Source organism: Melospiza georgiana, chromosome 6, assembly GCF_028018845.1.
Source record: "Melospiza georgiana isolate bMelGeo1 chromosome 6, bMelGeo1.pri, whole genome shotgun sequence".
In the NCBI taxonomy this organism is placed as follows: Eukaryota; Metazoa; Chordata; class Aves; order Passeriformes; family Passerellidae; genus Melospiza; species Melospiza georgiana.
The window spans coordinates 17,687,209-17,699,363 of NC_080435.1; the positions used below are offsets into that span (position 1 = coordinate 17,687,209).

General features: G+C 45.1%; 1 protein-coding gene across 7 annotated transcripts in view; it reads left to right on the forward strand.

Annotated features, from left to right (window-relative positions):
• The window catches only part of SOX6 (SRY-box transcription factor 6), a 369,483-nt gene that overhangs the window by 2,984 nt on the left and 354,344 nt on the right, over positions 1-12,155 (forward strand). Inside the window, exon 1 of one of the 7 annotated variants that reach the window (XM_058025837.1) lies at positions 1,601-1,649. The exons of the other annotated variants lie outside the window; for them this stretch is intronic. The gene's annotated coding sequence lies outside the window, so the exon portion shown is untranslated. Of the gene's footprint in view, positions 1-1,600; positions 1,650-12,155 lie in introns of those variants that run through there. 7 annotated transcript variants of the gene reach the window in all.

A 12,155-nucleotide genomic window follows, 5' to 3' on the forward strand; every position in this document is an offset into this window, starting at 1 on the left:
AGTACTCTGCCACTGGTTGATTTTCTCCTCAGCTCCTTATAGTTTTTCCCTTCTTTCTCCCAGATCTTCCAAGCCCCCCCCCCCCCATCCCCAATTAGCACTTCCAAGAGAGCGTGAGTTCCTAAATTGGTATTCAAGCTGATATTCCAGTCCTTATCTGTTGCCTTTTGGTAGGCAGAGAGAGGGATATTTATATATTGCCGCTGCTAAAATTTCTCGTCGTCGCCACGAGAATCCCAACTTCAGCTCGAGTCCGTCCTAAATCAGTTTTTTCTCTCCGGCCGTACCTGTCTTTCCCTTTTCACTGCACTCACTTTTCACCTTTCTGCTGAATCCATCACTAAATAGTTTGTGGACTCTGAGTGCCTTCTCTCCCCCGGGTCTCTGTGGCTGGACTCCCATCTCTGGTGTAATTTATACTTTCCATTTCATCTCTCCCCCCACCCCTCTTCAAAAATTTTTTTGTATTTTTTTTTGTAATTTTTTTCCCCTCCCGGGCGTGCTGTGGGCTCGGGCTCTTCAGAGACCCATTTATCAGCTGTCACTGAGCGCTCGCTGAGTGCTTCCCTCTCGCCGTCCCCGCTCCCTCCCCACGCCGCCAGCCCTTCCCTCCTCCTGCACATCCTCTTTTCTCCAGATTTTTTTTTTTTATTTTTTTTTTTTCCCTTCCCTGTGATTTTATTTTCCCGGTGCCTCCCGCGGGCCGGCGGGGCTCTCCCGGCGGTGTGTGTCCCCCGGCGGAGGGCGGGCGGAGGGCGGGCCGGCCCCGAGTGACACGGCCGCCCCCCCGCGCCGCCCCGGCTCCCCCGGGACCCCCCCGCTGCCCCTCCTCCCTTTCCGGCCCCCGCCCCGCCCTCGCACCCCCTCCCCGGTAACTTTCTAGTACCTTTCCTCACCACTCCGGGCAATCAGTGGTCATTAGCGGGAGCGGAGCGGTGTAAGGTTTCATGTGTCTAATGGCCCTGTGAGTGGTGATAGCTGCGCGGGGATGCGGCTGGCAGCCCGCGCCGATTTCACTTTCTGTTTTGTGCTCACTTTCTCCGCAGTTGTTGCTCTCCCCGCTCGCTCCCAGCCTCTCTCTCTCTCTCTCTCTCTCTCTGTGTGTGTGTGTCTCTCCCTCCCTTCCCCTCTCCCTCCTCTCTCTCCCTGTGTTGTCTCATCTTGCCTGTGCTGTCTGGGCGGGGGAGCCCTGCCTCCTTTTGCCTTCCTCAGATCAATGCCCTGGCCACTCACTTTCTGATGTTGCACGACGGGAAATGCTTTGAATACTTACGACATGGCCGCTCACATTGATTGCCAAGATTGACAGCAGTAACCATCGCCTTCACTTGTTTCAGGAGGAAAAAAAAAAAAATGAACCTGATTGTAACCAAATCTCCAGGCAACCCATCCGCAAACTTCTAACGATCGGGATCCTGCACATCCATGGCCCGGAGAAACACCAGCAGACTCTAGTTCATTTATTTTATTTTATTTTACCGAATTACTACCCATTTATTCCTCCCCCCTCCCTCCCCCCCTTCACCTCCTTCCCTCTTTTTTTTATTTTTAAAATTTTTTTCTTTTTAATGAAAATTACCGAAGCGCGTTGCAAAAAAAAAAAAAAGGAGGCTCTCCCAGTGCTTTGTGCCACACTGGATCCCGAGGAGGTAACCAGGAAAACCAGCCCTATTGTGTTGTATACCTGTTGTTTGCTGTGGTGTGTAGTGCTGCGTGGCTTGGTGGCGGTGGCGGTGGTTTAATGGGTTTTCGCTGGATTTATGTCGCTTTGCAGGAGAGAATTCAGTTCCCCCTGCGCTGTCTTTAATGGGTTATTAGTTGCAATTGAGTGAAGCAGCAGCGTCCGGAGATAGATCTGTTGTTTAGCTTTTAACATTGCTGAATTCACCCCTTCCCCCGCCTCCCCCTGCACGATTATTTACTTTGATATCACGAGGGTGTTGTGTTTCTTTTTTCTTCCTTTTTTTTTTTTTCTTTTTTTTTTTTTTCTTTTTTCTTCCCTCTCTTCTCTTTAGGGAAAAGTAGTTATAGTCTCGTCCCCGTGCGAGTTTCCGGGGCTGTTTGAATCCCGAGGTTTCCGAGACGTTAAGGGACCCCAGTACCTTGAAATCACAACACTTTCTCATCCTTCCCGAGTAGAGTTTATTTTAAAATGTAGTGACAGATCAGCGTTGTATTTTAAGATCACCCACGGCAGGCGAACACATGGTGCGGGAAGATATTGTACGTAAGGAACTAACACGAGAGGGAGAAAGAGAGAAAGAGAGGAAAAATAAAATCCGAAATAAATCTTTGAGAGCGGAGCGCTGCTGTCATTGCTCCCAAGTGCTCGCGTGGGTTTCTCCTGGCGGATAACCCCGAGAGACGCGGGATGGAGAAAGGCGAGGGGACTTTAGCGGTGCTTGTGGGTTCTGCGCGAAGTTTGAGGTGGGTGAGCGCTTTGAAGTTGGCCGGGCTCGGCTGCGGGGAGCACACAAAGCTGCGGGAGCGGCGGCCGCCGTGCCGCGCTCGGCCACGGCGCGGCGCTGTCCCGAGGAGCGCCAACGCCGCCGCCTTATCTCTGCCGGCAGAGCCCGGGATAAAGTTATAGCGAAAACTTTAAAATCGATATCGCGCCCTAATTCGTGATACACGGGGAGGGGGGAAGAAGGCAGTCCATCATCAGAGAGCTCTGTTTACACCCGGGGAAGGGGAGATGCGTGCCGCTTTGTGGCAACAGTCGACCTGGGATTTCTTGCCGCCTTAGCTCTTTGCCGGAGGTCATGCAAATCGACCTTAAAAGAATGCATAAGCCATAAATTAAAATAAACCCTTAGCCAGAGGCTGATCCATAAGTAGACAATACCTAACCTGGACAAAACGGCTTCCTTTGCGAGCTGAAAAAAAGAATAGTGCCTAAACTAAATGCAAAGTAAGTTTTCAGGAAGTATTTCACTTACTATTATTACTGTTATTCTTCTTTTAAAATAAAATAGTGGCAGTTGCAACAAGCTAGCGCAGCTGTTTGCAGGCGGTGCTGCCGGATACGAGTGAGGCAAGGTGTGTCTTGTGGAGAGCTTGTTCTTTTCCTGGGTTTCACTACCTTGGAAGCTGTTTATTTCTTTGGATTGGGGATAAGAAGCCTCTTTTACCGTACAAGCAATTTGATGTTTTATCTCGGATAACGCCGAAGAGTTTATGGCCAAATCTGGGTTGCCTGCAACTGTCACATGCGCGCACACAAGCTGCGTCTGTATATAATAGTCTCGGGGCTTGTTTTTTTTCCCGCAGTTTTTGACAATTGTTCCATTCATGATCCTGAAAGGAATCATCAGTGGGAGCTAATGAGCGCGCCTCTGCGGCTTGCCCTGCTCCGGGGAGCAGCGGGCACCGGCGCTGCCCGCTCGTGTAATGCATGCACGCGTGTACCGGCGCGGGGTCGCGGCCGCGTGTAGCCAGGGGACGGAGAGGGAGAGCGGGCAGGCGCGATGCGAGCAGGTACTTGCAGGCGTGCCGAGCCCCCGGAGCGCGTTCCCGGGCCGGCAGCGGCGGGCGCGGCCCGAGCCGAGCGGCGGGGCCCGGAGGTCACGGCGGGCACCGCTCCTGTCCGGCCGGGCGCTGCCTGCGGGCCGCCCCGCCGAGGGCTTCGCTGCGGTTCTGTTGTTTGGGAAAGCACGGGAAGGAGTGAAAGTGGCACCGGGAAAGGACAATTAGTGTCGCGTCTGAGTGGCCGGCGTGGGGGGGAAGGGGGGCCGCAGGGAAAGGCGGCCCGGTGGGAGCCTGGGGACGGCAGATTAGTGCTGTCCTAGGGGTGTTTCCCAAAAACAGAGAGGTGAAACTTTCTGTGATAAAGTCATATATCTTCGCCTGCTGTTCGTAGATAAGGTATATGTTTATTAAGCAAATTTAAATAGCCTTCGGCACACGAGCGGCACTTTGTTCCTGCTGCTTTCTTTTACCCTCACTTTAACATTTTTTTGCCAGTTCCATCTTCAGTGCTGATCGTGAGGACAGGAGAACAGTTCTACCCAGTCCTCAAACAGAGTTTGAAGTCCAAAAATTAACGAATTTCCCTTTCTGTATTCGTGTAATGGAGCAATTTTGAAACCTGTTTTGAGACTTCGACTTGACTTGACTTGTTTTATTGACGTGCTTGTGCCCACTCATTTAATTAAGCCATTATAATACCATAAAGTAAATAATAAGAATGAATGTGAGATATGTGCATGCAGCCTGCCATTAAATACGAACAGTTGCCTGGAAAGGACCCTTTAAAAAACTTTTTTTCAGCACCCCATGATTCTTTGGCAAGATCTTATTGCAGGTTTTTGTTTTGAGCCAGGATATTTCGTGGGTTTTTGTGCTCATGACGTTACATGCACACTACGCTTGGAATATAAACAGCAAGCGTACCTAGCAGCTCATTCTAGTAAAACTAAGGAATAATTATTTATAGTGAGTACATTTAAAAGAAAATAATGAGGTCATTTAGAGTATGCTGCAGTTTGAAGTAGCTCGACACCTGGCAGAAACTACATACGCGTTTTCTTCAGACTGCACTATCCATAACTTTTCCTTATAATACATTCTTGTGTTAAGTGAGAAAGGCTGTTTGTAAAACAATCCCCTGGCTGGTTCCAGTGTTGGGTGAAGCTGATCCTGTAATGGCATTTTGTTTTGAACAGTTGCTGTAGTTGAAGTTCCCTCATAAGGTAAGGTGGCACTGGGTCTGAAAGGAGGTCCAAATGCCACATTTATAATTAGACTGCCAATTCAGCACATTGTATCTATTGCTATACAGGGATATACTGCTGTGTCTGGTCTCTCAATAGACTGTATTCAGAATTAGCCAATTCAACTGCTTAAACTTTGGAGTCAAATTTAGAATAGGCAATGAGAGAAGGAAAGAAAGAAAACAATAATGCTTTCTTTTTTTCCCTCAGCTAGCTATTAAAAGCCAAAGAATATACGGAAACCAACCCAGGCACTGCTCTTGGAAGCCCTGCACCGAGCGCAGCCTGGCCAGCCTCGCCTGCAAAACCATTTTGAAGCGCGCTTCTCCGGGGGGAGGGGAAGGTGAGCCCTGGGCATCGCTCCCAGCGCCGCTCTCCATCCAGGCCGTGCCCGGGCCGCGCCGCCCGCCCGCAGCCGGCGAGGGGAGCGGGGCCGGGCCCGGCGGGTCGGGTTAGCCCGGCTCGGCTCGGCTCATCCCAGCCCGGCCCGGCTCTGGGCTGCAGCGACCCCCGGGGCGGGCCGGCCCCCGAGCCCCCGGTGCCGCTCAGGGCGGGAGCGGCGCGCCGGGGACCCCGCACGAGTGCCCGCCGTGTGCCCGGGGCCGGCGGCTCCCGGCCCCTTCCCCGCTGCCACGCTGCTCCGGCCCCGCTTCCCCGGCCTCCTCAACGGGAACTTTAATTCATTCAGCGACGAGCGCCTAGGAGGCCCTTTGGTCGGCAGTCTCGCATCCTCTGCTAAACGCATTATTCCCTCCCTCCCTCGCTCCCTCCTCCCTGCAGCGCAGTGCTCCGTCTCGGTTCTGCTGGGAGCCTGAACTGGGCTGCCTCAGCGCTCCCTCGGCTTCCCTCTCTGCTAGATGGCAGGGTGCAAGCCAGTGCCATGTGTATAACACAGCATAAAGGGAGCGAGACAGATGGCTGTCTCTCCCTGCACGTTCCCGACTCTCCGCTCAACTTATGTAACTGCTGCTTTTCTTCCTTTTTTTTGCCTTTACGCACCGGGGAAACGACAAGAGAAACAAAGTGGAGCCCATCAGTTTCACTGGTAAGGCCACAAGTGCCTTAGCAGCAGAAAAGACTCGTAGGAAATAATAGCTGATGTCCAAAGTTAGTTGCCTTCACTTGTCAGCTTGGTTTTGTTCACAAGTGGGAACTGCCAGTGCTTGTTCCCTCGCCAGTGGTTTTTAATATGTGGCCAACAACTGTTCGTGGTCATTTCCCGCCGAACTACTTCTGCTCAACAGGAAAAAAAAAAAATCTCTTTTGGACATGTTTTTTGCATCTTTGATCGTATTTTTAGTCCAAAGTATCCACATATCCTTGCAGTTCTTGGAGGCCTTAAAATAGCTTGTGGCAATAAAGGCCAGAGCTTTGCATGATGATAGCAATAACAAATACATTTTTTTTTCCTCAGTTGGCATTAGAAAGTTTCTTTAGTCCTCTTTTATCTGCTAAACACTGTGATCACCTTGGGAGATGACACTTCAGGAAGCATATCTATCAATCTTTTACACTTGGGTAGATTTCTGCCTTGGAAGTGTATAGATCACACTCCAAAGGCTTCAGTCGATCAATTTATTTATTTATTTACTTCCCAGAAGAAAAAATTACTTCGGAAAGAGATGCCAGGATGCACTTGGCTTTCCACCCCATACAATGGGATGTTGTATATTTCCTTTTTTCCACAGTGTCACTTTAGAGATCAGTGGGCTCGTTTGGCAGACCTTGCGTGTAATGGCTAAAGTTTTCCAAAGTTATGTAAATAGGAGTGTTTGTGTATATGTGAACTGTGTCAGCTGCAGTCATACACCAACATATTTTTAAAACTTTTTAGTTGGTACAGTGAATCACAGAGGCAGAGCCTTGAGACGTTTCTGCATGGTGTCAGAACCCGGGAGAGAAGTGCTGCTGTGTGAAGTGCTACTCGTCAAGTAGCAGCAAAACACACAGAGGTGCATGTTTCAGGTTTGCACTGTAGCAAGCTGGTTTCTCTTAATCCCTTTCAGTGGCTTTTTGTGTAATTTTTATTTACACAACTTTCTGATTTTCCTTAGGTAGAATAGCAAGAATGGGAACTTTTAGGCGATTTATTACCAAACCACAGAAACTGAATTTTCTTCTCTTTTGTATGAGCCATGTGGAGTTTTTTAGACACGTTCTCCCACGGTGTGTATCTGTACGTGTGTCGTTGTAGGCCTTTGCATCACATTATAAAACAACAAAATAGCATAAAATCCTATCACTAGTAAGGCTGAGTACTGGACTGGTGTGATGTCTGTCTGAAATACGTGCCTATTTATTTAGATGTAGCTCTGCAGAGAAGACAGAGATCTGATAGATGTATTTGCTGGAAAGCAGCCGATTTCTGCAGTGATAAAGCCGGATAATTACATGTTCCCAGAGCCTTTTCAGCACAGAAGTAGGTGTGCTTTTAAAACAGTATTCTGTGGCAACAACAAATATTTGTGACATCATTGTAAGAGATTTCCTGCCAATTTTTAGTTTACTGTCTTTCAGAAAGTCTAGAGTTCTGTGGAACTCGTGAAACTGCTACAGATACCCATCGTATATTCAAGTATTCAGTGAAGTTTTAAATAATTCTCTTTCAATTAGTACAACAGGAGCCTGAAAAATGGATTTTCTCTTAAAGAAACAAGAATCAGTACAGACATTTCTCTCCTCCTCTTGTATATTTTAAAATACTCATATCAGTTTTATGTTTACTGTTTTGTCTTCTTAAATTAAGAAGAAAAAAAGCAGCGTCCCAAGTCTGAAAATCATTGCTTGGAAATTAGTTCAATCAAATATTTCTTGAATCTTGTGAATTGGAAAGAGTAAGATAAAATTAGGTATATTGTTAAACTAGGTTAATCAGAGTAATTCCTTTATAGTGCAGAATGGATCAATGGATGTTTTTTTGAAGTCAGGCAAAACATTCCATCAAGTTAATGTGTTTAAGTGTATCATATCAGGGACAGACAGGTACTAGCAGTGATAAAAAACAGATAACCTGCAACAAAATGATTTACAGATGGGCCATTATCATCTATAGAGAGCTTACACAGATCATATTCTTTAGAAAAAGAGAATGTAATCCTATAGAGTTGGGAGAATTACCTAAATAGGTCTGAATATTTAATGTTTTTTCTGAGTGACTAGTAGAATTTGTCAAAACAAAATTTTTTAGCTTTCTTATGGCCAGCATGTAAATATAAGATACAGGAAAGTACTGGGTTTGTATTTCAAGTATTTTTATGTTTATTTTACCTGTTTGTTGAAGTAAAGTTTGGGAAATGTTTTGCTTCTTCTTGTGCAAACTTTGTAGTGCACACCTTTAAAATATGTTCAAGAATGTAGCATCCGAATTTAGAAAAAAAAAAGGTGAAAAGTTTGATGTTAGTGATTTATTAGATTTCAGAACCCGTTCCATGTAGCAAGTGGCTGAGTTGCAGCTCTTCCATCGGTGGCAAGACAGGATGTCATTTAAATATTTTTTCTTTCTTCTTGAGCTATACAGAAATGTGTAGTCAATTGTGTCTCCAGTCACTGGTAGACTGACATAAGGCAATAGGAAACTCTAAAACCTCAGAGGTGCAGTATTGATTTGATTCCTAACTGCAAATCCTTCATATCATTGCTCCAAATATCTAACTTTACACCAATATTACCCATTCTTTTTATAGTGACACCATGCTTAGTAAAAAACTTCTAAGCACTGAGGTCAGGTGTTGAGATTGGATTCTAGTTTATTTTTTATGAATCAGATAAAGATTTCTGTGCATGAGACTGTATGTGAAGATGAGAGAACAAGAACATTTCCATATCAAAGGCAATATATCTGAGGCTGCATAGTAATTAAAATGCAGTGGTTTGGACTCTGTGCACTAGCACTTACGCAGAGCGTTGTTGGGACCTTGTGCAGCATGCAGGCGGTTGTCTCTCGCATACTTCTAGAAATATACTTATAATTTTGTACAAACATTTATGCCAGTCCACACTTTTCTGTGGATAATTTGTATTTCATCCAAACCATTCAAAGTAGAAGTTATTTTTTGAGCAACCCCCTCATTATGGCTTTTGTGCATCAACTATTTTTATTCTGGTTGTTTGTATTTCCTCTTACCAGAATGATGGCTTGTTTATAGTCATATTTTTTTGTGTATTTCGCTAAGACCCCTTCCATATACCACTGAAATTTTACGACTTGCATAAAATATCTTGTATTAGAAACAAAAATGCTAATATCTTTTTGGTTTTATTGCAAATGGTGTGATTTCTTACATACCATACTTTATGGCAAATTAAATGCATGTGCTGGAACATAATATTTTTAATGAAACAATATGTGTTTACTAATTCCAACTAACTGTTATACAGCATAAGGAGAATTTATATATTACTCCAAGGACCTGCCATTGTGGGAAAATTGACATAAAATATTGCAGGGCGCTCCCTATCTGGAAACTCTTTTCTGGAATAAATGTGACTAATTCCTGAGTGCATCACCCTGAGCTGTTCCGGAAGGGCTGCTGTTGAATTGTTTACTCCATAAACCCTGTTGGTCAGTGTCCCAGTGCGGAGGAGGCAGAGAGTTCTGCGAGTGTCCTCATCGCTCAGAGATGCTCGTTCCACAGAGGCTCTGTCCATTAAATGCTCCAGAACTGCTGGAGGTGAAGCTTTTAGGAAGTCTTTGTGCTTTAAACGGATGTTTGCACCCTGATTGTATGGCAGCAATCTTTCAGCCTTGCTTAGTTCTGTCCAGTTTTAGGTGATGATTGATGGATGCGTCCATGGGTACTTGGAGCTGGAATCCCACCATTCCAGAGACTGTTCTGCTGCCTCTGACATCTGGGAGATTGCTGTGGATGGGCTCGTTCCACCGAGCTCCTGACCATTTGTGGTTAGTGAGAACCCATGATATTTTTGCACTTGTGGGGGGGTTAACCTCAGTGTCATGGCCTAATTCCAGCTAAGATAGGATGGGGTTGCCCATCTACATTCTGTCAGTTTTAACTGGCTCAGGGAATCCTCTTCCTTTCCTCAGTGTAGTAGCTGTGCTAAGGGCACTCACAGCATTTTACCTCAGAAGGGCCAAACCCACCTGTTGAATTAATAGGTGGAACTAGATGAGGACTCAGATTTTGGGGGCTTCTGGAGGAGAGCAGTGTCATATAAGCCAGTCTGACTGGCTTATTGTTATTAGAATGAATGTTTTGAAGGATTTGATATAGATGGAATTTGAATGTTGAACTATTTCAGAGGAATATTTTGATATAAGTTGGTATTTGACAGATTCTCAGCTGGTATAAGCCAGTGTAAGTCTTTACTTAAGCAGGAGGGTGCCTTTTTACTCTAGCCACAATCACATTCCTTAGGCCAGGATGCAGCTCCTTCTGGGTTCAATGGAAAGAACTTTTTGTGACTGTGTGGGGATGGGGCTTGTGTGTCAAGGCCCTGTTTGCATTGGATTAACTGTAGAGAATAATTTTGTGTCAATCAGGGTGGAATCACGTTTGCTTACATGGTGTTTTTTATGGCTTTAGGGTGATATTAACAGGAATTCACCTCATATAAACTACAGGTTAGACCAACTGACCTGCATATCTATCTTCCAGCAGGTCTTTTGGTGCAGTATATTATGCAGCATGTGGAGATTCTGACTGCTGGCTTGCTAGCTTCCTGTAATTGTGGGGACTGTGTCTGTGTGTTTTTCTTTTTTGTGTTTTTCTTTCATTCATACCTGATCTGCTGAGGGCAGATTATCTTCTTGCAGGTCCTTTCATATTTTTCTTCTGCTAAGGGATTCATGTAGGTCACTGCAGTGGGAATATACTTTATTCAACCTTTAGTGCAAATATATGTAGATATGCACATGGCATTTTTTTAATACCCCTAAGTAGTTGTGTTTCAATATATATTTAGTAGTGATTTTGTTATGGTAATCCCTGTGAGTGAAATTGAGTATTCACCTCTCATTTATGTGCATGCATTCTTACATTCTGCTGTCTGTATCTACTCTCATTGCTTAACCAAAAAGTATAAGATGAATTTTAGGAAAATCCTTTCATGCTTTCTGGTTGCCTTCTGTAAGCCCTAGTTCCCTTTATGCTACCTGTTCTTTGCATATGGAAATTATGGTGGCCATGGTGTTTCTCTTTGGAAATAACAATGGAATATTCATTTATTTCAAAGCAAGTTAGATATGACTGTCTTTTCACCTTGATTTTATGAGTGAGAAGACAGTAGATTGGTGTTGGGATGGGATGATGGCTACACAGACTGAGAGGAGTCAGTTTGGAGAAGAGTACTAAGATGGAAAAATATGAAACTGAAGAGACCAAGAAAGAAAGGTATAGCCACATGATGCTCTAGAAAAATAAGTAAGACAAAGCATATTCTCATGTGTGTCTGTGCTTACCCTCAACACTCACCCTGGGCTTTAAGGAGCCAAGTCTGCTGTGTATTCAAGCAGTTCAGTGGGCCCTTGTTCCCTGCTTCAAAGATCTTCCCTCAACCTCTGGTCAAAGCCAAAGGCTTTTCTTTCCGTGCTAGTCTACACAGTTTTTCCTCCTGGTTTGTGTTTATCGTCAGTCAGTGAAAAGTCTCATTATTTTTAACTTCTCTACCCCCTCTAGACAAGACAGGTTCAATCTGTGATGTTTAAGAATGTAACAAAAGCTCTGATTAGCAGTGGCAGTGAAGCCACACCAGTGTGTATTTTACTGCAGCCACCCTGCCATGTGTTTTAGGGCTGCATGGGTGTGCCCACTAAAAGTTGATTTGAAAACACCTTGCAAAACTCTCTGTGATGGAATGGGATCAAATTACAAACACAAACTCATCACAATGGTGTAAAAGTGAAAGACTTTGAATGCTGCGAGCGTTGTATAGTCTTTTCAGGGAGAGAGAAAATGTGTAAGGGAGAGTAAGATGTACCTAAAGAGTTAGTACTGAGAATTAGCTGGAGTTTCTAATTTGTGAAGTCTTCCCTTGGACAGGTTGAATCATTTTTTCACAATGTGAGTGTAACATAACCAAAAGGAGCAGGAGGAAACTGTTTTGCTGAATTTTTTTGTATGGGTGATTTCCATTAGAAGTGCAAACATCAAGGTTTAAGCTGTTGCTGTTTTTACTTCTGATGAATCCTTCCCTCCACCCAGTCAAAGTGGCACAGAAATTCTAGGATAACCAACAAACCAGTAAGAGTCAAATCCATCCCCAAACTGGTTTTGATTGCCCTGTTCCTGCTGTGGAAGACTTTCCTATTTCAGTAATTCTGCTTGGGATGATTAGATAAAGAAGGTGAAGGCTCGTTTCCCCTCACCCTGATGAAGCGTGGCTCCCACATGATACTTCCTGTCTTTCACATATTGTCCCTTTAGTATCAATAGCAACTGGATGCAAATCAGGGTGGCATCTGCTGGTTTGTTTTCAGCTGACCGG